Here is a 25,730-nt window from a genome sequence, read left to right on the forward strand (position 1 = left end):
CATGCCACTGGTGTTAACAAGTTCAAGTTTTCTTTCCAGGCCGAAATGTCACTCCCTCAGCTGACAGGAGGTGTGTCTCCTAATCTTTAAAATGTAGAAATGAGCATTGCTTTACTTTACCAAACAAATAATATCTGAAAACCACAAGACTGACAAATATGCTTTTATCCTGGTGTTGCAAACTGCTGAGTTGTCAGGGAACAGAAGGTGAAATCTTAGTGGCAGTAATGGCAGTGGGCCCCTTATTTTCCCTGTATTATTTTCCTGGGACCAAGTGTTTTAGATGATTGGTTCCAAATTTTACTGCCCTACTTATCTTTTAACTCTTCTATTCCAATTAAAAAATGGGAATAAATATTTTAATAAAACATACTTAGTAAGAGATGTGAAGTGCTAAGAGAACTGATCTTATGGGTATGAAGAAAACTCCCACTACTCCGGACCACTTGCAAGTTATACTTAATGCCAGTCCCATATCTCTGAAATGATGGGAAAAGATCTTGATGAAAGAGAAATTGCTGGTTTATGAATATTCTCAGGATATGCATTTTTCCAGACATAATTTCTGGAGTGATTATTCTAATTATTGTTAAATACAGTCAGAAACTGGCAATAAATATAACTGAAGTGACAGATTGTTTCAAGAACCCTCATAGAAACTTCTCAGTTCATTCAACTATCAGATGAGCAGGTTGGCTAGCAATAAATCACACATTGTAAGTGACAGTTGAATATCTTTTATTTGGAGTGATACTCAGGCAAGAGTAAAAGATGTCAGAGAACATGAAATTTAATTGATAACATCAAATGATTAATAATGGATGAAATCTGGAGGTCCTTCCTTGGTTTTTGATTCAGGGCTCTATTTTAACAGAAGCTGAATAAACATTAAGTAACAACTGATTCTGAACCTCAAAATGTGACCCAGTAATACTTACCACTTATGTTGTGCTCTAAACTTTCAGAGCTCTTCTGTGGGTCAAATTTTGAACACAAAAGGGTTATTGAAGTGAGCATGATTTGGTCAATTAACCTGTTAAATCTTTGCGTGCAAGGCAGTCAGAGGCGTGCTGTGATTTTGGAGAGGGGTTACTCAGATCCAGCAAGTTACAATATGTTGAGAATCCCATAGAGGTTGTATCCAAGTAGGGGCCTTGTTGGACCCCTGCTCCTTGCAAAATAATAAATCACATGGAACTTTTTCAATTGGAAAAAAATATTAACTTGTCTGCTACTCCAGCTGGAGAGAATAAAATCATGATGTTTTATGATAAATTGCATATATTTCTTGTATATATACCATTTGTGAAACATTTTTCCCCCGAAGTTGAAACCACAATGACACATATAAACGGGGTTTTGTAATGCACCATCCATGGAGACTGGAGAAATATTAAGGATTAATTAAAAGCATAAGTCACCAAAGTTGATTAGAATGCAAACTAGGTCTAATTTCATGCAGGATCCATTAAAGGCAGCCAAGGTTGTAGCAGAGAGACAAAAAGACTGAAGAGCTGCTATATTTAGATGAAAATAATACACTAAAGGCAAGAATCCCACAGATGGGAGATGAAGGGTCAAAGTGAGAAAGGCAATAGGAAGCACAAACCAAAGTGGGGAATACTGTTGCTGGATTTCAGTCACACTGAAGGCTTCTCTGAGGTGACTTACCAGAGCAAGCGAAGCAGTAGTTGGTCAGAATTGCTGAGTGTCCTTGAATCCTGCTTTCATGGAGGCAGAAGTGCCCAATTGGTTTTTGCATGGACAGTCCTTCACACCCTGTCTAGTAGGCAAGATAGAGGCAGAGTGCTAACAGTGGCCCAAGCAAAATCAGTTTTGTGTGACAGTGGTATTCCTATTGCCAGCTTGGGAAAGCTGTTTCCAGTTGGTGTGAAGCATCCACCATTCTGATTCTTTCTCCTGGTGCTCCCTGAACATAGCCTGTGACTGCAGCTGACTAGGAAGAGAACTAAGTTTCTCTGCTTTTACCAGGTGAAGAAATGTATAGACACACCTTTTGTTTAAATTGTGAGATTGTGAGCAGCAGGCATAAGTATCTCTCCTTCAAAAATCAGCATGACATGATTTGGTTTGCTTTTAATAAAACTTTTGATATCATTCCTGTGTTTTGGGTATTAGCAATTACCATGCTGCTTTTCCTTTCCTCTAAAGCTTTCTACATGCTAATAGCAGCTTCACTTATTAATTTCTAGCAACATCCCTGCAGCCAGCTGTGTCATCACAATTGTTCAGCCATTAGACTCACTGTAGTTATTGGTTTGATGGATTACAATCAAGATTTTGATCCCAGAGCAGCTTCGCAATAGCAATCAATGCTGAACATGGCAAATTATATCATCCTGAACCCATATTTGGCTAACTGACAGCATTTCATCTCACTTGACCACTGTGTAGCTTTCTGTCTTTTTAATCACAACACATTGCTAAGGGGTTTGTAGCCATTTGTTGGTATCTCTGGAACAAGTATCAGAACTGCATTTACTGTACCTTTAAGTCCTGCATTAGATTTTATTGTAAATCTGATGTTTTCTCCCTTTGGAGAGCCATTTTAGAAGAAATATGTATAGGCTTGTCTTTTCTTTATTGCTTTTTGTTGTTTGGGGCTTTGTTCTTGGAAATGTAGCTGTTCCTTTATATAATTTAGTTTAAATTAACAACTGCTTCCTAGCCTGTATTATTACAGCTCGGTACTTCTGGGACTTAAGGTTTGATATTGCACATAGTCAAGTTTGCAGTTCTTAATTTACAGCTGTTACAGAAATACAAATGCACAGCAAGTATTTGTTGAGGCCCTCTTCATCAGTAGTCATGGAGAATTTTGGGAATTTTGATGTAGATATAAGGGCTATCAAATCTCTAAAGTCCTGGGGATCTCACAGGTAGCAAGGGTGAACTCCTTAAATCAAGCAAGATCTATATAGCAGAAAATAACAATGACATTCTTTTACTGTTGTGTGTGGATATTACCCATCATTCTGAAAGCTCTGTTAGTCTTGCCTCCTCTCCTTCACCTTTCTGGTTTTAACAAAAGGATAAATTACGTGGATTTGATTGGAAAAATTGCCAAACTTCCTCAGGTAGGTGCAAACTTAGTCTTCATTTAGGAAGTTATTTGCACTTCTGCTTGGTATTTATAGTCTAATTTAATGAGGTGTAGGAGAGAGGAGAGTGCTATGAAATCCAGCTCAGCAGCTTCAGCATTTATTTGTTCACTTTTGTGGCTCTAAAGTTCACAGAAATAATACATAATATTTTTCTGTAGTTAATTCAGACTTTTCAGTTGTGAAGCTGTACCAGATGACAGTAAAATATTTGAACTGTGCCTGCAAAACAGTGTCATCTCTTATTGTAAGACAGTACTGCTGCAGCTAGTAAGTGCTGGATGTGGCACAGGAGCTGTGGGAATGATGGGGGTCTGCATATGAATTTTACACTATTTTTTCAATGTTGAATATCCAGTTTAGAGTTCAAGGGGAGTAATTTTTGCAACTTTATACAGCGATGCAGACAGAAAAGCAACTTTTTTAATTTAAAAACCCTGTTCTACTTCAAAGGGTTTATTTAAAGCTGGGAATCAAATGGCATAACTGTTGCAGCCTGCAGCTTCACTCTAACCCCTTTACCTTGATTTCTTTTTGTCTGCCTCTGTTCCTGTGTGGATATTAACTCTTACTTTGCTGTAGACAAAGCGCAGCTTCTACAGTGTTTGTGACGTACGGGGGGGGGACAGCTAAGTACTTTGTTATTTTGTGGTTAGCTCAGCAGGATAAACTTGGATTACATGACAGGTTTTACAAGAGGGAACAGGTTGTTCAGGTAACTGTCTCCCAAGACCTACATGAGCAAACTACACTGTTGCGTGGAGAAGACCATCTGGATCTTTCATGATCTTCACACAGACACACTCTGAACCTCCTGTCCAGAAGAGTAAGACTTGCTGCCTTCTGCTTCGCCTGCATCTCTCTGTCTTCTCAACCTTCCCTTCCAGTTGTTTTCCAGCTTGTTTGTGTCAGAGTTCTGTTTCACTCAGCCTTGCTCTCCTGCCCTCTATATCTCCTCCCAATTCTTTCTGCTCAGGAATGGTGGGAGAACTCCTATGAGTTGTTTATCCATGAAACTTTGGTGAACGGGATTGGTGAAGGAATTTTTTTAATGTCAGAGTGACTCCTTAATTATTTGACCTGTGTGGAGCCAGATAAAGAGCCTGAACCAGCCAGGAAGTGATCAGATTCCTTAGGTTCTTTGTCTGTGGCATTCTTTCCCTTTGTTTTTTATTCTTTAGACAAGCTTTAAAGTGTCAGAGTACATCAGAAAATGCAATTCTGATGCCCCAGCAGCCACCTCCTGCACCAGTTGTCCTTCTAATATTGATAACCTATTGGATATGCAGATGTGAAGTGTAATGATGGCTGGCATGTTACATGTTCTTGACTACTCCTTTGGTGCATTCCACTTACTGTTTTACACAGGTTCCTGATGAACCGATTGTAATTTCACTGTACGTGTTCCTTCTTGGCAATCATAGGTGTCCTGTCGGCAGCAGCAACATGCTGATCCCTGCACTTGTCTGTGAGCAGCAAAAGAAGATGCAGATAGTTTTTTGGGCACATTTTACCCAGCAAATGCTTGATCTGAGTGTTGTTTGATTCTTTTCATGCACGTTGTACTGCAAACAGCGTAATCGGCCTCCTAATGTTCAGTTAGCCTTATGAAATGACAGCCTTTTGTTCCACCTTTTCATTAAACTTCCTATCAGATTGAGCTTTTAGGACACAATGAAAAATCTGGCCTCAGACATTAGTTTCTGTTAAGATTCTGAATTTGGAAGTGAACTGTCAGTTCTGAGGGAAGAATGGGGCAGAACAAAATGGTCTTCGCCTTGCTGCCATGGTAATGGCAGTGAAGTGCTGATAAGTAACAATATCCATCTATGTGTGAGTTAACTCCTTATGTATTCTCCAGGGAGAAGTACTCTGGCATAGAATAATATCATCTTTCTCATAAAAATTTTAAGCCATCCTAAGGATTATAATTAATAAGGGTTTATATTCTTGTATAATAAATTGGGTCGCAAATCGTACATATTCATTACATTCTAGAAGATTTGGGGACCATGACGACAGAAGTATTGTCTGAATTCTGTTACATGCAGTAAGGCACTTGTACAAAGGATGACCCCAAAGTTTGTGGGGTTTTATACTGGTTATATATATATATATATATATACACATATATAGATATCCCTTTTCCAGTTTTGTCTTCTAGGTTTTTTATATTCTCTTTCTCTTCTCTTAGTCCATGAGCAGTCCTTTCTGGTCTTTCAGAGTAGCAGGCTGTATTTGTGCACTAAATCAAGTAACTGCACCTAGATGGATTTTGTTCTTGTTTTAGCCAGAGTGCTGTTTTAAGCAGATTTTTTTTTTTTTTTAGGACAACTTTCAACAGCTACTATAAGGTAGTATAAGGGTAAGGTTCCTGGTGGAGGGCTGTGTTCAGTCCTCACACAGCTTTCCTGTGCAGCCATGGATGAGGCACTTTCTGCACTCTCTCTTCTTGTTAAACAGAGGTGCTGCTTTCCTAGTGCAGAGCCCTGGGGACACTTTCCTTTTGCTTTTGAGGAATTTGGATTCTACATTGCTAAGCTTCCCTTCAGTCTTTTCTGAGATAAATAAAATCTATGCTTGGCATCCTTCCATATTAAACCTTAAGTTACCTTGGTAATTTATAAATCACATTGCTCACATATTTTCTGTTATGATCACTGGACTTCTAAAGCACCCTGCTGACTGATCAAACCTTGGGGGTTTGATACCTTTTAGTTTCTTCTGTAATTACTATGTTTTAGTACTTTCCTTTAATTCCCTGTGTGCTGTGTAACAACACTAAAATTATGGTAGTTGCATTTATTGTTTTTTCTAACTTGATTTTATGTTTCTGCCTGTTGATCCACTCTTCTTTCAAATACTGTCAGACATGTCACTGTATCAACCATAACCTCAACTGCCAAACTCCTGAGCTAGTAGTTAAATCATAATTTAAATGTGCCACTTTTATTATTTACATTACTTCCCAGATAGGTTTCATGTTGATCTTGAAACCACACTTCAAAGCACTCAATACTTTTGCTCTCTTTTTCCTTCTGGCTAGGATTATCTCGTGCAGATGACTTTTTGATGTGAAGGAGACCAGGGTAATGTCCATATGCAAAGCCAGTCCTTCATTGTGGTCCCTACTTTGCATGGCTCCCTGTTACATGCATTTTTTCTTTACACCAATGTAAGTGTCATTTAAACTACCCTACATCTCCAAATGGCACTGGAAAAATTTGTTATCAGATTGGGAGTTTAGGGGAGATTGTCTTGATTTGATGATTAGTAAATGACATGGTGTTTTTTACCTGAAGATTTTTGTTCAAATTGAGCCTGGCGTATTAATAGCAGAAAGTAAATTGTCATCTATAAACTCACCCAGCCCCATGGAAAAAAGTTCAAACTCTTGTAAATTATTCTTGTTAGCAAAACAGAGAGTAGGGCAGGGGCTGGAGTAGCATTTTGCACCCTGCCTGGAACAGAACTCTTAAGCAGAAATTGGAATTGCTACACTTTTTGTGGAGCTTTTTTTCTTTTTGTCCAGTGGTGTGAGAGAAAGGATTGTAAATATTTTCTCCTGTAGATCATCTTGCACTGCAAAACTTGGAAGCAGATTCACATCTTTTAGATGTCAATTTTTTCATCTGTCTTTAGTTCCCACATGAGATTAATCAGACACTAGGACTGAATCCACTTTAGAGAAGTGGGACAACATTTAGAAAGTAAATCAATTAATTAATTTAAAAGTCATGGTGCACAAACTAAAGATTCTCACAGAGTTGCAGCATTTTTACACCAAATCTTTAAAGCTGAAAAAGTTTGCACGCTGGACTATGACACAGTACTGAGTTTTCATGTTCTAGAGTTCCAGTCATAAAAAAGAAAAGGGCTTTTTTGCTAAATTTTGTTCAGTCAGTGTGTTTGCTTTACCATCAACACTCTGAGCTGGCTGTACATCTTTGAAAGTTAAAAGGGAAGAAGTGATCTCTCTGTCAAAAGCAGCTCTCACAGACCCTCTCTTACTTGTGCCTAGAAAGGCAGGGCTGTTGGATATAAAATGGAGACTGGAATGTTCAAAAGCTCTCATTCAGCTTATGAGCTCTTGATCTTCTGCTCACAGTATCAAGTCCAGACAGAGGACAGCAGTCTACCAACGCTAGCAGCTAATGGAAGTTCCTATTCTTCCTTGCTGAAGTTTTGGGGTGGCCCAAGTGCTTTTGGAACATGAAGCTGCTGGATCAGACAGTGGCATGGTGCCTCTGGGTTACTGAGGGTAGTTTTCCTTACAGGCAGGTGCTGCAGGAAGTAATGCAAGTAATGCTATGATAAAGTCATCACTTCATGGGGGATTTACACACTTTAACTTCAGGCACCTAAGTCTCGTGATTATGGAGCTGAAGGCTCCTGCAGGGTCAGCGGGACATCTATGGCTCCCCTGACAGCCCAGGCCCTGAGGCTGCTGGCTTAGGACTCAAGTTGGATGCCTGAAGCTAAACAGTGAGACCAGCCTCTTCAGCCCAGGGTCTAGTTCAGCCACAGAGCAGGAGTTAGCCATAGCTGCTAACAGAGGTACCTCTTTCGCTCTCTCTTTAGTGCTGAGCACACAGCAGCACTCTGAATGCATGATGGAAGTCCTCAAAAAAGATAAGCATTAACCCAGCTTCAATATCCTGGAACTGCAAGCCATTATCAGGAACTCTTCCAACCAAATACAAGGGGTTTTTTTGGTTGGTTTGGTTTGGTTTGGTTTGGTTTGGGTTTTTTTTTTTTTTTGAGATTGACTGGTGTCACTGAGAGCTGTTTCTGTATCTTTCCCCTCCTTTTTGGATGCTCCCTCAGGATAAGGAGTGCTGTGGTCTCAAACAATTCCATAAATAAGTATAGAATATTTTTTTCTTCCTATGCCTTTCCACCTAATGATGAATTAAGAGCTTGTGCAAAAAGAAACAGAGAGAGAACCAAAGATATCAAGCCTTATCTTGTTCACACAGAATCTGCTGCTTTGCAGACTGCCCTTCTCTAGAGTCCTGGGAAACACAGAGAGGAAGAGGATGGTGGGTGCCAAAGTAAGAGTCACAATCCCAGGACCTGATATATATGGTGCATTGTTAGCTGTGTTTGTTTTGGGAGCTTTTGGTAATTTTTCTTCTAGGTTTTTGTCTCTCTATTTAATTATCCTTTTCATTACTGATTTCCTGACTTAATCTGAATGTGCATAAATCTCCACTGCAGATTTATCATCTCTATAGAAAGCGCTTTCAGAGTGGTTGTGCAGCTTCCCAGAAAAGGGACACTGTTGGAAAATGAAGCTTTCAGATGCAACAATAAGCCCACTATTATGCTGATTTTTGCCAAGCTTTCCCTCACTTTTTTCCCATTTACTACAAGAGGGATCTCAAGGCTTCTTTTTGTTTGTTTTCGAACTTCAGTCATTCTTAAGTGTTTACCACCCTGCTCAAGTCCACTCACTCTGAAACATTAGACACTACAAGATATGGCTGCATTGCTTCTGGAATCAGAAAATGCTCAGGTTCTTTTTTTCAGTTGCACATTTCTGTGAAGGTTTTAACCAGCCTCTTTACCAATCTTAAAAATAAAAAAAAAAAAAGAAAAATATTTCTTAGAATATTGCATTTTGATTGTCACAGTCATTTAAGGACTTTGTATTTTTAACCAAATGGGAGATCTCAGAGAAGCAGCTGAAATTATCTTTGATATAAATAATCTCATTGCAAAACAGATTTTTGTTTATATAGTATATAGTCTGCATGCTCATAAGCATTTAATCAAATTCAGGTCTTGTCTGAGCAAACATAAAGGCCATTGACTTATGTGTGAATTGTGAGTTATTCTTTCTGAATTTGACCTGCTTCGAGAGCTATAAAAGATGCCGTCCTTCATTTTTTTGCTTGGGATCACACAGGCAAGTGGAGAGGCTTTTCTATTTCTAAATTTTTTCTGAATGTTGAATACAACTTTGTGCTGTAGGAACCCAACCTCTCTAGGGTTTTGGTCCACTATGACTGTCAGAATTTTTTATAGTTATCATGAATTTTCTTTTTCTTCTTTCCATGCTTGTACTCTATATAATGCTCTTTGGGATTCCACCCAGGTCCCTTGAAAGGATCCTGTGTCTTTTCTTTGCTTGGCTGCTTTCTCCTAAGCCAAGCATGTAAACATCTATCTCCTGAAGATATATTCCTGTTAATCACTTCTGGTGCCTCTCTTTGAACTTCTTTCCGCTAACATTCCAGTTTTTAACTGCTGTTAACAAAGGCCAGGATAAAATGTTGTTCTCAGTCCTTCTGACTCAAAAGATCCTTGTTATATTTATGCCCTAGATTAGCAGCTGCTGGACAACATGTAATTTGCTGTTTTCCATATCTTCACCCTCAGATCTGTTGCCAGACCACTATGACTGTACCACTTGATATCCAAATTTTTGTGTTGAATCAATTTTCCCTTGCTGTGAGCCAGAAACAGCTTTGAGCCAAGGGAATTTCAACTGATTTAATTTGTTGCCAATTAACAAACTTTTAATCACTGATTCTGGTACTGAAACCAACAAACAAATACATATTTAGAGAAACACACCTCAGCTCCCTTCCAAACACCTTTCCTCCCTGCTGCGTGGTCTCCTATTGCTGCTGCACATGGCACACAGTCCCTTTGGGGAGGCAACAGACCTCACCAAATAGCAGGAGATGAGGCTTTGTAGTTGGGCAGGACTCAGAAAACCTGCACTTTATTTCTGCACCTGAGAAGTTCTCTGCACCATTTCTTTCTTTGCTACTGTCTCTTATCTGTAAGCCAGGAAAAATGGCAGTGACCTGCTTGGGGCAGTACTGATTGCCAAGAGGATGTGGTGTTACTGATGCAACGGAAGTGTTGGAGTCTGTCAGTCTTGTGGGAGCAGTAGGTGTTTGAAGGAGATAAAGGAGATAAAATGTATCCTATGTAATTGTTCTATTCCCTTTGCTTTCAGTTGGCTCCTGTTCCATCCCTAGCCCCAAAACTAATCAAGTAGGACCAGATACAAACCCATATTATGTGTGAGGGGTGTTCTTCCCCTTCAAAAACAATGATTTTACAAAGGCTGTGTTGTGACATCCCTCTGGATTACTGCAGCTCATTATCTGATATTAGACTATGACATGTCAGTTTTCAAGGTCCTTTTCATGACAGGTCACCAGCTGCTGGAGCTTCAACATCAACTGGATCTCAGTTAAAAAAATCTTTAAAGAAAGGGGGGGTGGGGGTGGTGTGGTATTTTTAACCCAGGTCATTTCAGTGGTTTGGACTGTGGGTAGGTTTCAAAAACTGAATAGAATAACAGATTACAGTGCCAGGATGGAGTCAGGGAGGCTGCAAGTGAGCAAGAAATCATTAAGACACCTTTCCTGCCAGAGTTACTACTTTGTACAGTTACACGTGGAGTATCTCTTAATCTTTGTCATATAAACTGAAGAAATTCCTTTCTTCTTCTGCAGATGGCAAACTGAGGGTGAGAGAAACCAAATGAGTTGTCTGGGGTCACATCAGAAATATGACCATGGTTGTGCAGGAAATACAGTGACCTAAGGACTTAATGCAAAATCCAAAATTGGTGCTTTGAGCAGGTCATCTCACTTCTAATATAGCCCAAATGATCCAGCTGGGATGCTTAATTGTTGTTGCTCATTTTACCTTTAACAACTATTACCCTCTCCACAGAAAGTGAACCACTGCAACATGTGTTAACTGTAAAGTTCATACTGCTATTTGGCATAAACAGAAGATGAGAACTAAACTCTGGACAGCTGGTGTCCTCTTTCTGAAAATGTAAGCTCAGCATACAGTCAAATATGCTGCAAGTCAATGCAGATTTGCACATTTGCTGCAAAAATTAAAAATCTTGTGGAGTAATGATAACATTTTTTCAGTCCTGCTGTAGAATCTGTGTCACCTTGTCTGGAGATCACTTTCTAGATATGGGCCCATTATTCCCTAGAAAAAAAAGCTGGCAGATGTTGCATCAGTCTCCGTATGAAGAGCTCCTGTTGCCTGAAGATTTGTTTGAGGCAGCCATTCATGACCTTCACAGCAGAACATACATTATTCCTTTTATGTTCCCATTTCAGCCTCTGCTTCCAGTTGCTGTGGATGGCAATTTCCTTGTGCCAGCTTTTTCATACACCTGAAGGCTTCCCAAAGCTGTTATTCCTCCTCTATTTGTTTACAGCTGCCTAGTACTTCGTGGGTTTTTTTCACTTGTGTTTAGAACCCAGAAAACTCCCCCTCAAAACTGTCCAAATACACCATTTCTCACAAGAGTGGTAGATGGAAAAAAAAAGCAACCTTAGGAATTAATTGCAGTGTACATAGAGTATAAAACTTTATTGGAAAATACATTAAAAAGTAGACCACTTAATTTTTGTTTAACTTCTCTAAATAGATTTACAGTTCATCTTAAATAATTAACTTGAAGTCACCACTGTTTCAAAAGCCAGAAGTAAAGATCTGGAATGAAGTTTCAGTTCAGGTTTTTCTTCCTGCAACGCTGTCACACAAAAACCTAAGCTATTTCTGGCTGTTCTTATTTTTAGATTGTTCTTCATATACCACTTACCGTCATTGAAATTAATGACAAAATAAAAGGAGTGACCTTTGGCTAGGCACATACAGTTTATGCATGAGCTAAACAGCAGGATTCTTTTTCATTCTTCTTTTTCCCACATTCTCTTTCTCCCTGCTCTCCCCCATCTAAATATAATTTGTAAAGCTTTTAGAGCCTTTCATCCTATGTGTTTCCACTGTATTCCTTTAGATGAATCTCAGGTCCATGATTCACATCTATTCTCTTGTGCTGAAAGGTCAGTGGCACCCTTGTTTTATGAATATAATCCACCATTCTCTTGAACTTCAGAATCGTTTCCAAAACTCCCAGGCAAAATTCATACAGCTCAGGGTGCAAACAAATGTTAGCATTATTGTGAAGCACACTCTCCCTACACAAATACAAGCCTGGACATTCCAAGCTACATTGTTTAACATGAACCTGCATTTACTGAAGATCTGAATAGTTTTGAAGACATTACTCCAAGTGCAGACATAATTCTCAACCTGTAGCCTCACAGTAACACTAACTATGTCATTCATGCCTAGCTTTCTGCAGCAGGTGGACAAGTCCATTTGATAGATACTCAACAAAGCCACCGTGCCTGAATAGAGCAGAAAGTGCCCAGGGAGGTTTCCTGGGGTACCATTGTCGCAGTGAACCTTGCACTGTGCTGCTGCGGCGGTTCCCTGCCAGCCCCACTCCCTGCCAGGAGGAAACGCTGCCAGCTCTGCCTGGTTTGCAGGGTGGGTTGGGTACGTTCTTACTATAAATTGCACCTTGAATGATTTTCAGTGCAGCAGCTTTGGAATCCTTGGTTGAAAACAGTAAGGCCCGAGTGTTGTCTCGAAACTGTGTTTGAGGATGAAAGAAGTTTGTTTCCTGGCTGAGGGGAGGGAGTCAAGTAGAGGTGTGCTATGACCAAGAATGTGCCATTTGTGCTAGCTGGAAAAGAGGTGTGCAACCATTTTGAGACGGAACACTATGATTTTCCAGTACTTGTGGCACACATTGCTAACAAAAATGAGAACTGATATGTGTTTGGGTTAAGGGCAATGCTTATGAAAGTGTAAGACACCAATACTGATAGTAAATCCAGTTTATAGTTGTTATGGAATTTTTGGGGTTTTTTTGTTTTGGGGTTTTTTTTGGTTGGTTTGTTTGGGTATTTTGTTCCAAGCGTATGGTTATACCTCTGCATTCTAGTGTTTAAATTTAAGTGGATAGTTATTTATGGCTTCTTAAGCTTTGCGTTAACAATCCTGACTGTATTTTATTTGGAACTTTTAGGTGGTATTTTAAAACACTGATTACTGAAAAATTTGTGGTAGATTTTTATATTCTCATTGTTTGCCATGAGTATTCATTGAGATTTACAGCATCACAGAATGGGTAAGGTTGGAAGGGATCTGGGCCAACCTCCCTCCTCAAGAAAGGTTATCCCAGAGCATAAGGCACAGCATTGTATTCAGATGGTTCTTGAACATGTCTAGAGAGGGAAACTCCACAACCTCTGGGCAATTCGTTCCCATGCATGGTCACCGCACAGTAAAGTTCTTCCTCACGTTCAGGCAGAACTTCTTATGCATCAGTTTCTGCTCGGTGCCTCTTTTCCTATTGCTCAGCACCACCGAGAACAGCCTGATTCATTCTCGTAACACCCCCCTCTAGATATTTATACACATTAATGAGGTCCCCTCTCGGTCATCTCTTCTCGAGGGAAATGTATCTCCTGGCCGTGACTGATGTTGCCTGTTTACTTTCACTTACAGAGAAGTTCCTGAATAGTTCCTTACACGAGGCCCAACGCTCTCCTTGCGCGTCGTGGGTGGTTTATTTGTGCGTGGCAAGCGGGGTACACGTAAATCATGTGCCCGCGGCTGTAGCCAACCCCTGCGGCCGCTCTCCATCCCTCACAACTCCCCCGGCGCGGCACGCAGAGAGCCCAGGACCCGCGCAGCGCTGCGGAAGCGGCGCCTCCAGCGGCCTCGCCCTGGGCCCGTCCCGCCGCTCCCGCCCGGCGGCGCCCCCGGCCCCGAGCCCAGCCCGGGGCGGGCCGGGGGCGGTGCTGGCGCGCGGGGCGGGCCGCGAGGCGTGTCCGCGGGAGGGCGGCGGTGCCACGGCCACCACCGGCCCCAGCCCCTCCTCGGCCTCCGCCGCGGCCGCACCAGGTAAGGCGTCCTCGTCGCCTCCCCTCAGCGGCACCTGCGCGGGTCGGTAGGGGGCCCGCCGGGAGTTTCGTGCCGAGGGGTGCCGGGGAGGGAGGGGTGCGGCTGCCGCGGTGCCCCACCCGCTGCTCTGTCGCCTCGGGTCCCGGCGCCGAGCCCCGGTTGCGGGCGGGCCCCTCCTGGCGGCACGGGGACCGCAGCCAGGCCGGCCCCGTTCCCTGGACCCCGCCTGGCGTGCGCTGGGACCGGCTCCGCCAGCGCCCGGGAGCTGCTCGCCGCCGCTCGCCCTCGGCCGCCGCTCCGCCAGCTCCCGGCGCCGCCGGAGCCGAAGCGGGGCTGGGCTGGGCTGGGCTGTTCAAGGCTATTCGGTAACAGCCTCGGCCATAAATGATTAACTGCACGCCCGGGGAGCCGGGTGTCGCCGAGCGCAGCCGCCCGTGCCCGGCGCGCTGAGCAGCGGAGCGTTCGGTCCCGAACCGCCGCCGGGGGCTCTGGCGCGGCTGCAAACGCTGCTGCCAGCGCTGCCACACCGCAAGGTAGGCACGGAGCTTGCTGTGCCTCAGCTGCTGTTTCGGCATAAATCCACCCATTTGACGTTATTTTTTATATCTGCCAAGGCAAAAGACCGCTACGATGATAAGGGGTTTTTTTGTTACTGATTTTGTGTTTGGTTTAGGGTTTGTGGGGTTTTTCAAATCTTTGTTGTCTTTTTTACTGTGCACAAAAAAAAATTAGTAGGTATGGAATTCGTTGATAAGCAGTAGCAGCTGGCAGACTCTTTTTATTCTCTATCAGAATGCAATGTGTCCTTTGTTGAGCTGTAAGTTAATAGTGTAAGCTCATTCCCCACCCTCAGCCTCATCGTGTGGAGATGTGAATCACTTGTACTACCAGATTTGTTTTCTTTAGGAGAACTAAGAGGCACCACAGAAAATCCATCTGTTTCATTCCAGGTCACATTCCACTGGATTGATTTGGTTGATTTCAGCTTGAAAATGTGCTTCAAGGCAGCTAATGATATTCTGTGGGAATTTTTTTTTTTTTGTTAACCTTTAAATTTGAATTACCAGTGTATGCAAGAGGCATTTTTCTTCTGTTTCTTTGAGCTCTTGATGCAATTATAAAATATTTTGCAAAACATGTTGATTCAAGAAGGTAAACTAAAAACTTTCTACACAGAAAGTAGAATGTCAGGTTAACAGGAGTGTATTTGCACGGTCCATGAAAGAAATCCTAGATGGCAACCTGTTGAATGCTGCTAACCAGAGTCTTCAAGCTGCTGTGAGCAGGACACTGTGCCCTTGCCACAATTGTTTCTGTGAATGCAGTCAAACTGTGCAAATGCAGAATGATTTCCAGGTCAGAACAGGTTGATGAATTTAGTGAGCCGCCATCACAAACTGCTGAAGCTGAACACTGCTGCAAGGCTGTGAGTGTTCTCCCACTAATTGTGCTAGGGGAGTGGAAGGTGTTTGGCCCTTTGAGAACAGCAGGATCTGTTAAATGTAATGAGACACTAATCAAGATAAGGCTTGTACTGTGTCAGGTGCTGTATAACTGTGTAAGGAGGTAAGGTCACCACTCCGGGAAATTTATGGCATAAAAAAGTGTTATGATTAAGACGAATTAAACTAAGTACCCTTCAAAATGTCCTCAGGGTTATCCTTAAGTCCACAGTCTTTATGCCCCAGCAGTCCCCTGAGAAGAAACATGCTTGAGAATTATTGTTTTGTCTGACATACAGTAATGAGCCTAAAAATTGAACACAAGCATCTTTCGGTGTTGAGAGAGATTTGGTTCTGAATATGGATCGCTTATTCTTATCTAGTCCTTCTTGCCCAAAGAAACGGAAATGAGGCTATGTCAGGACACCTTCCTGCTGTTTCCTGAATTTTAAGGAAATGCTTGTCTGGAGCTGAAATTGATTCAAGCCTGTTTTTAAGAGAAAGTACAGAGTTTCCAGTGGCCTACAATGTGTTTTGTATTTTCTTCAAGTTGTTCTCCAGCAATCATGGAGGTACCAAACCTGTGCCTGTCAGCAGTTGTAGACAACCTGTATTTGGTATTAATTCCCGCAAACTGTTATATTTGTGTACCTTTTCACCCACACACATGGCCTCTGTTGCCATTCTAGGGGACTGTGTTTACTGGTGTACTTTCAGAGGCCATGTCTTGGAGGTATTTAGACACTGTTAGCAATGTTAGTCATTCAGAATACAAAAAACTCCACCTCAGTCATGTTCTCAAAACAATCTGCTGTGGTGCTTTACAAATCTAAAGGAAAGGTCAAACTCCACTTTTCACTGTGCACTGGAGGATAAAAGTAAAGCTGTGTAATGACTTGGAGCAGAAGACCCGAGGGCAGTGAGACTTTGCACGAAGATCTAGGGAAGAAAAATAACAGTTAACTGTTAATTGTAGTTGATTTGTAGCTAATATCAAGGATTTTATTGTCCACATTACTCTTGAGAAATATGACTCCTGTCTGGTGGTACTGTCTCCTCTTTGTTTTCCTGCACTGTTACAATGCTTCGGTTTCTCTATTCCTCCTGCCTTCCTTCCTCAGATGCTTCACCAGCTTTCTCACAGTTTTCTTCTTCTAATATAAAAACAACAGTAATGAAATACCTTTATTTTAGACTGGGCACCTTCTCCTGTTAAAAGTTGTTTGGCAGCAGTGCTCCATATCATTTTTAAATCAAAAAGATTTGATCCTGAACTTCACTGAGATTAGCAGGGGGCTTCACATGTCACACCTCTATGCCCTGTGGTTTCTGAGCACCTTGAACTTCAAGATGTGCAGCATTGTTTTGCCTCTACTTTGCATTGGCAAGAGTCTCTTTACAGTCCTCAGAACTGTAAGCTCTTGGTTTGGAGAGCATGGGATGATGGGGTGTGTGGAGTTACCCTGAGGGTGTGTTTGTCATGACAGGGCTTTTACTTCCAATGTGTATATGGACGTGGTATGGTGGCTGCTTCCCACAGCAAAACTTTTGGCCCTTGTGCAGTCCTGTAACATGCCAAGGACCAGCTCCTTGCCTGATGTAATTTGATAAGGTGGTCAGAAGAGCTAAATGTAACTGGCACCCTGACCAATGGCGTGTGCAAAATACATTGTTTGGCTTCAATGCCGTTGTGGGAGCACAAGGAATATAAATTTTGGGATGTGGCAAGGAGCTGGGGAGTGAAAACCGACGCTTTTTGACTGTTCAGTTTCCTGGTATGTGGGTGGAACATACAGGTGAAGAGAGCAAGTCTGTCAGCCGTAACTCTTGTTTCTGAATGGAAGTGTAGTAATTCCCTAGTTCTGGGTATGGGTTAGAAGAAATCTATTTTATGTTATTAGCTTCCACTGTCATTCCTGCTGAAAGTTTGTCCATGTGAGGGTTTAGAAATTTCATAATGAAATCATGTGTGCAAGTCCTGTTTTGAGTGTGTGTGCGCCTTCGTGTGTAAAATCTAAGAACTGAAGTGTCATTGGGTTAGGGGGAGAAATAAAACATTTTTTTTCTTCTGGGAAGTTGTCAGCAATGTAACTGACATTGTTTCTGTGAAAGACTTCAGAAACAGACTTCAAAATGAAAGTCTAATGCTAGTTTCTCAATATAAAAGAGGCCTTTTTCTTGAATTGGCCATCTTATACTTTATGGGTGATGCCAAATTTGCTCAATTACTAAAGTGATTATTAAGCAACAGTGACAATGGTTTCACTTATTATCCCAGTACAATTACACTTCTACTAGATGTTGTACCAGAAAAAGCTCCTGATGATTTTCTGTTTATACAATAGTGCTACAGACCCTAATTAGGGTTTGGGAATAAAGTCAAAACTCTGCAAGTGTTTTAAGCTTCTCTTGTAAAACAACAATAATCTAGAATGCCAGCCCATCTTTTTGTAATACAAAAGAGACTAAAAATATGCTCTGCATGTACATAGTAGGAAAGGATTGGGGCATAACATTTTCAAAGCTTGTTCTTTTCTTGGTTTGCTTTTAACTGAAGCTCTGCAGTTTCTTCAAAAGCCGTGAGTTACAAATGAATCTGCAATACTTTGTGACTCCTTGTCCTTTCCTTCAGACAAAAGGCCCTTTCAAACCATTGTAGAACAGTCACTGATTTTCATGTGGTCATTCAAGAAAAGGATAGCAATTGGCCTTCATAATAGGCCTTTCAGTACTCTCTCGAGTGGTTTGCTGGCTGAAAAAAATGCCTATGGCAGTGTACTGTGTCCAGTGTTTAAATTACTGATGAATCTAATCTCCCAAGTGTTGGAAAGGTAAGAGTTCAAATGGCAAAGAAGCCTCACCTGTTTGTGAATACCAGTGTGCTGCTAGTCAGAGTTGGGGACAGATTTGACCTGTGTGATTTTCTTTGACTGAAGGTCTCTTCTATTTCTCTTTTTTTTTTTTTTAAGTGGTAACTTAAGCCTGGTGTTATCATGAACTGTCTTTCTAAGAGGGTTGATGCTGTTTTATGTCCTGGGTGGAGTTGAGCAATGTTATCTGTTTGTGCTGTGCATAGCCAAGTCAACTGTATGATTTCTTGGAAGGTGACTATCCTTGAAGGTTTGTGGGTGTGTTTCGAGTTGGCATTCAAGAAGCTGCTGCCACTGTTGTGTTGACAGCTCAGTCTCATGGAGTTGTCTTTCTGTGCTGGTAAAGCCAACCTGCCTGGCAGCATTTCAAAATAAACACCTTGTGTTTGGTGTAGGTTGACTGGTGTTTGTTGGCCCAACCTTGTGTAAAACCCATGCAAGAATTTATGGTACTTGACTGAGTCTTACATGGAACACCACCAAAAGATATTGTCGGTGCTATGAGACATTTCCAAATGAGAGTAGCTCTCATCTCAAAATCAGCCAATTAGGATCCTGGCTAATTTTGTTAGAGATGTGCGCAGTACTTGCCCTGAAGGTTGAGCCCTGGAGTGTCTGCCTCAATGCTGTCTGTGGCACCTGGCTTTCATTGCTGCAGAGGAGTGGTTCACCGTGGCAGATTAGGACTTGAGGCTTTCTTGCTGGGTTAGATACAACTACCAAGAAAGAGTATTTGGGCTCTGGACAACTCGAAGCTCATGCACATACTCAAATGATTGTTTCAGACTAAATTACTTAGTAATACATAAAACCAGCTTTCAGTATGTACTGTCCCACATACATCCAGTTTGTGGCTTCCTCTTCTGCACTACACTTAAGCTATTCACTTTTAGTATCTAAATTACAGTGCTGTGTATGGTTCTCTGTGTAAAATTAAATGCAGTAAAACCATTGCACATGCAGTTTGGGCGTGGTGGTACTTCTCAGTTGGAATGTATTCAGAAGCTGTGGTTTATGCTAGCAGTACAAGTCCCAAAATGTCATCACTATGGGACTTCTCCTTTCTGTGTTCTGAAGGAATAACTATCTTAGCAGTGATACTAGCCTGTGCAGTATTTGATTTAGTGATCTTTAGGACAAGGTCTGAATGAAATGTTGCCGTTTCTGTTTTCCATTAATAACTTAGTTTTGGCTAGAAATTGTTTTGAATTGGCTGGTTTGTTAAGGTGCTGTCATGAAGTTGTGCTTTTGTGTTAGAATTGGAGCTTGTGGTCCTTGCGTTGGGTATGTTGGAGTGAGGGATGGTGTGGAGATAGAGCTGTGCAGCTCTAAGGTGCAGAGAAGCTTCATCGTGTGTTCCCACAGCAACTGAGGTCTCCTATGTACTGCACGCACTTTGTTACTAGGATGAAAGAAGGAAACCTATTTCTCATTATAATCCTTGAGGGTTTGTTCCTCTACAGTAACCGAATTATGTTGTATACAAACACAGTGGAAGCTAAAAAGGACTGGATAATTCATCTGGCCAGCAGAGAGGCAGCCGAGTCTGAAATGTAAGGAAAGAACAGGAGAAATGAGATCACATGTGTGCTGTCAGGTGCACAGAGCTCTAGTGCAGATGGGTCAAGAGGTGCCCTGAAGAGATCTGAAGTGTGAGGCAAATGCAGATGAACTAGAGCAGCTGCTGTGTAAGAAGAGTGCCTTGTAGGGTTGTGGTAGGGAAGAGAGCAGAAGGTGGTGGTTGGAGGAAGCCCGGGTAGGGAGGAAGGTTGGGCTTTTTGATACAAGAGGATTCAAATTGTGTGCTACTGGGTCTGCATCACAGCATGGCTGGTAGCCTCACAAATTTTTCCTGTTGTGAATGACACAAGCTCTTTGTATGTCTGAAACAGGTGCAGTCTATGTTCTCTGTAGCTGAATTTCTGGGGAAGAGGTATTTAAAACTAAGGTCCTGTCAGACCTCTACATGTATTGGCAGTTTTGCAGCACCTTGATGTGAGTAGGAGTTTGATTCTATGTCCTTAGCCAAGAATGTGACATGAGAGACAGCTATGGAGCAGGCTACAGCAGTGTGCTGCCTTTCATTCCACTTAGTGCTCGGTCCTGAAACTTCTGGCTGTTCTGTGTGAGGCTTCAGAGTCCCAGGGTGTTTCAGGATGAAGGGTACTCTATAATGGGAAGTGTTGTACTTTATTTTGTAGTAAAGAGAGTAAGCCTAGAAACTAAGGAAGTTCTGAACAAGGAAAGCTGTGTGGATGTGCATATCATCCCTGGAGGTGTTCAAGGCCAGTTTGGATGAGGCTCTGGGCTACCAGATCTAGTGATTGATGTTCCTACCCCGGCTTGGGAGTTGGAACTAAGTGATCTTTAAGGACCCTTCCAACCCAAACCATTCTGTGATTCCATGTTTTGGCAGCCTGGGAAGTCACTCTGCTGTTTCATAATCTGGCAACAGATGGTCATGTGTGTAAACTCATCCATTGCACTGCCATGAGTACAATGAGGATTGCAGTGAAGAGATGACTGAAAGGGGACCTCGTCAATGTGTATAAATATCTAAAGTGAAAGTCCCAAGAGGATGGATCAGGCTCTTCTTGGTGTTACCAAGCAGTAGGACAGGAGGCAATGGGCAGAAGCTGATGCACAGGAAGTTCCACCTGAACACGAGGAAAAATTTCTTTACTGGGCCGTGACTGAGCACTGGAACAGACTGCCCAGAGAGGGTGCAGAGTCTCTTTCACTGGAGATATTCAAGAACCGTCCAGACCTAATCCTGTGCAGTGTGCTCTGGGATGGCCCTGCTTAAGCAGGGAGGTTGGAGCAGATGACCCACTGTGGTCCCTTCCAACCTAACCCATTCTGTGATCTCGACAGAGAACAATGGGTTTCCGTTTTCCTTGCTTCTGGGATGAGGTTGGCGTATTGGCATTTTAACACCTGATTCCCTTCTCTGAAGTTAACCTGTATGCAACCATGATTATTTTATGCATTACCCTACAGATGAGGAAGGGGTAGAAATTTTTAATTGGTGTTCCAGTGTTGGATTTCCAGGGACATTGAGCGCAGGAAGTTATAATTGCCATTGTCTACAGTCAGGTCCACTAAACATCAGCCTGTAAGTGAATTACGGTGCCTTCCAAAGCATTTTAGTGAGAATTGCTAAAAGGCAAAACATGATTTATTAAGCTGTAACAAGAGACTTTTTAAATGAAAGAGGGATCATCTTGTAGTTGCAAGGTCTATTAAATTGCAAAAAGGTTAGTCATTAGCATTGTTGCATCATATTAAAAGAATACAGCAATGTAAACTCAGTCATTAATTAAACTGAATAGCAGATTTTTAAACTATTGTTCGCTATTTTAAGTGAATAATGTCTTCTTCCATCTAGAGAGCTGCTTAGTCTGCTATTAGAAATTTCTGTGAATTAAAAAAGAAAAACCTCAGGATTGCTGTTACTGATGACAAAAACCAGACATTTTGTACCATGGTATGGTGCTTATTCTGGACTGAACTCAACCTACCAGGCTCTGCATCCTCACTGAGCTGGCTGTGAAGTCAGAGTCCAGCTCTGCAGAAGTGGTTTGATAGAGGGAAATGGTCAAACATGTGATAGCAAGAGCTGTTTCTATACAGTGCCAAAGACCTGGGCAAGGACAACTCATTTTGAAGTGTCAGTCTGTAAGGTTGGAGTGTGGTGAGGGTGCTTCTCCATGTGTATGGGAGCGATGCTCCTGCAGAGCTGCATTCCTTCTCCAGGCCTCTGGCCGACATGGGGAACCGCTGGAGCTGCCGCCAGCTGGCAGCTGGGGTGCTTCGCAAGGGCTGTTGCTGAGTGTGCTGGTTTTGTTGGATTTTGTCTTTAAACAAATTTGGTACCAGATTCCATAAAAGGCTTTGCCTTTTGCTCATTTAGGATTTTTTCTGGAGGGGACCTCAGGGACTCTTAGGCGCTACATTTTTGGACATTTTTGGTGTCCAGTACTGATCACAGAGCTTTGGGAAGGAATCTGTTGTTAATTGAAATGGAAAATACAGCAGATGGACTCCTTAAGAGACAGGCCATAAATGATTAACCGTCTGTGTTAATACAAAGGTAGGAAGGTATCTGTTCATGGGTTACAGTTTAACACCCCCTACCTCCAAAACACAACCAGCAACACAACCACAGAAAATTCCACCATAATATAAGGAAGAACTTCTTTACTGTGGGAGTGACTGTACACTGGAACAGGTTTCCCAGAGAGATATTCAGTATACCTGGAGATATTCAGGAACTGTCTGGATGCAATCCTGTGCAATGTGCTCCGGGATGACCCTGCCTGAGCAGGGAGGTTGGTCCAAATGACCCATGGCCATCCCGTCCAACCTTACCTAGTCTGTGACTCTGTGAAAAGATATAATCATATCACTCTTTATTTTGTAATTTGGTAATTCTGCTTTTAATAGTCAGCTTTTACAGTGTGCTGTATTCCTGAACATATACCAGGAGTTGCTTGTCTGGCCTCTCAAGTTCATTGACTTTGGTAATTCACTGGAAGAAATGTGCTTATGTGCTAAGGTGGCTGAGATAATTTTAGGATTTAATATATTGGTGATCAAGGTGAACATGAGGTGGTCAGGCAGTGTGTGTTTCTGAAACCTGCAGCTATGGATGTTGAGGGATTTGCTTACATGTGAAAGCTTTGGTTGTTCATACTGGGGACGGGAGTTACAGGTGATGCTAAGCAGAGCCTACGCCATGCAGGTCCATCTGTGAAAGCCAGGAGACCTTGGAAACAAGAAAGATAGGTTGTAGCTACTGTGTGCCACTCCCCTCTTCTACCGAAGCAGCAAATATCTTAGGAAATAAAATGGAAAAATAAGTAATATCAATGCACTATAACTTTGTAAAGCTAAAACAAACAGAAGTCTGATAATTCTCAAAGCAGGGGTTGGGCTAGAGATGGTAGCTTGGCCACGTGGCGTGCATTTAATGTTTTCCGTGCAACACTGTCATTAAATAGGATGTTACTTTTTTTAGTGTACCATAAAATATTCAGACTATGTCTTGTGGGTGAGTGGTTATTACTGGAATAAACTTTACTCTTGGTACCTCAAAGGCACTTAGAGCAGGGGTGCCAAGTCATAGATCAGTTGCTGAGGCTCAGTGTCAGCAGTAAATGCATGTTTGTTCCTAGGAAAGTAAATGCAGACATGAATTCAGAATAAATGATCCATATAGAAGATGCTATACCAACAAACTGAGGCAAACTCCAATTTGCTTTAACATGGGGTATATCTGAGTTCCCTGAAGGCGTTCCAGATTTGCACCAGCACCTATTTGCTTTTATCCAAACTTACTAGCAGAACAGAAAACCACACTGTATTTTTGCTTTATTTTACCCAGATTCCTTCATAACTAAAAGACTGAGACAATCATTTCAGCTGAAGCCCAGGCCAAAGTAATTTAAATCATCAGTGAAACAGTCTCAGTTCCAACGTGAGAAGTTTGCTTACAAACTTTGGGTGTTATTTTGTTATTTGTATGTCATTCCCATGAAAAGACTGCTTTGACAAACAAATTGCTGTTTCATGGAACCTTCTGTCTCAGGACTGTGAGAGCTCTGTGTTTTCCTTTGTGATGTGAAATACCACATGGGAATGAGATCTCATTTACACTCATGGCTGAGTCTGACCAAGATGCCCTGGGTAATTTTGCTCCTCCTTCCTATTAAAGCTTCAAAAGAGGTTAGAGTCGTATTTACATTTGTAAATTGATTTCATTCTTCATTCTTGTTCATTATGATCCCACTCTTAGAATCTGAATGCACAAGAAAAGAGTATTTCTCCATTTTAGGTGGAGAGAAATAAGGATTGGAATTTTATACGAGAAGGGATATGTCTAATCTCTGTGCTGTCCAAACATGCTTCATGGTTGTGTTCAGCTCTTGTAGGACTGTCGGGAAGGAGACAAGTGTGAAACTGCTTAGGTGATAGCAGTTTGGGAGTTGTTAATCCTCCTCCTGTCCACACACCAGGGCAGCTGCAATGGAGTGAAGTGGAATTGGCCTTGAGGATCCCATTGCTGCTGCCATACTGGGCCCTGGCATAGTGCTTGCTTTCTGGGCAGGATGCAGTCCAGTAGTACCTGCTCCAGTGGATGATGCAGAGTGTACATCCCTCTGCTGGGCTACTTCCTGGTAAAGATTCCCAGGAGGTACTCTGTGCTTTGAATATTCAGACCCACTTAGCTGTTACAGAGGCAGACTCAACACATCGTGTTGTGTTGACAAACAGTCCTACTTTTCACAGTGGTGGTGTGATGTTTTTTCAGGAGCCCAGCAATGGTGGCAGTAGACCAAGTCCCCTGAAGCCCCCTTATGTCTGTGTCCCAACAGAGCTTTTAGGGGACATCTTTGGATGTGGTCTCTATTTGGGGCTTTTTGGTGATTTTAATTCTTATTTATTGTAGTCTTTGATATCAGTTACTGCACAATAAAACCCAGTATGAATCATACAGTATGAGTAAAGTTGGAAACCTGTTCCGCAGGGTTGAGCTTTTTAATGCTGTAGCTGGGCTGTCTTGGTTTTGGTACTGATTTCACTGTCTTACCTGTGAGACTAAGGTGCTGTCTGCTGAATGGCAGCATAAACTCAGTATCTACAGCCTTGATGGATCCACCACACGTTGGTTGTGTTCAGTAGTCATCCTTTGTCTCCTAAAATAACCCCTCATTCAATTTAAAGCATATGCACTCAGACATATTTTCTCTGCTTCTGCTTATTTGGATAAGCAAATGATTTTAACTTTTTAGAAAAGCATCATTTGCGTACTTTTCTATCTTGAAATGTTTGTACAAATATATATATATTGACTTTGCTATTAAGAAAATACCTACTTTTGTTTTGGAGCAGTTAAAAAAGTTATTTTATAAAATGCTGAATAAAAACCATTTGACAGAGGGAGGGCACAATTGATTTTGCTTAAGTGTGCAAAGTAAGAAGTACTGGTTCCTTCAAAAGCTTCTTTCTTTCTGTTGGGAGGCTGAAGATTGATTACAGGGAGGATGTGCCAGTTTGAAAATAGTGCTGATTGCACTTGCATGGAAAATGAGTTATTTCAGCTGTTGTTCATTGCAGCAGCTGTAAAATACTTGATTGTTCTGATGTGCTTTTCTGACCAGAAAATAACATTGTGGATATTTTTTTTTCAATTTAGTTACACTTTTTATCATCAACATTCAGTTATAAGGTTGTGTTCTGTGTAAATGAACATACTCAAATTTACATGGATCCACGGTGATATTTCTAATAAATCCACGGATGTTATTTTTAATATCTTAACAGTTACACTGTCTGAGACCCAGTATTTTTGAGTTCCCAAGCCTCAGTAAGGGGAAGCTCTCCTGACAGACTGACCTTGCAAAAGTGGCAAGTAAAACTCACAGTGGACTCCCAAGTGGCAGCAAAATTCATTTCTGAGGGAGGCAGTTTTCACACTGAAGCATCAAGAGTCCACAGATTGTACAAAATATTTTCCTCATTCTTTTTAGGATCTTGTG

The 25,730-nt window shown here is 41.8% G+C and overlaps 1 protein-coding gene across 6 annotated transcripts in view; it reads left to right on the forward strand.

Annotated features, from left to right (window-relative positions):
- SPATS2L (spermatogenesis associated serine rich 2 like) overlaps window positions 1-25,730 on the forward strand; it is a 116,514-nt gene that overhangs the window by 22,714 nt on the left and 68,070 nt on the right. For 3 of the 6 annotated variants that reach the window (XM_069022114.1, XM_069022115.1, XM_069022111.1), the window contains exon 1: window positions 13,784-13,877. The exons of 1 other annotated variant lie outside the window; for it this stretch is intronic. The gene's annotated coding sequence lies outside the window, so the exon portion shown is untranslated. Of the gene's footprint in view, window positions 1-13,783; window positions 13,878-14,003; window positions 14,411-25,730 lie in introns of those variants that run through there. 2 more of the 6 variants (XM_069022116.1, XM_069022112.1) reach the window with 2 other exon arrangements.

The sequence above is a fragment of the Aphelocoma coerulescens genome, chromosome 7, assembly GCF_041296385.1.
Source record: "Aphelocoma coerulescens isolate FSJ_1873_10779 chromosome 7, UR_Acoe_1.0, whole genome shotgun sequence".
In the NCBI taxonomy this organism is placed as follows: domain Eukaryota; kingdom Metazoa; phylum Chordata; class Aves; order Passeriformes; family Corvidae; genus Aphelocoma; species Aphelocoma coerulescens.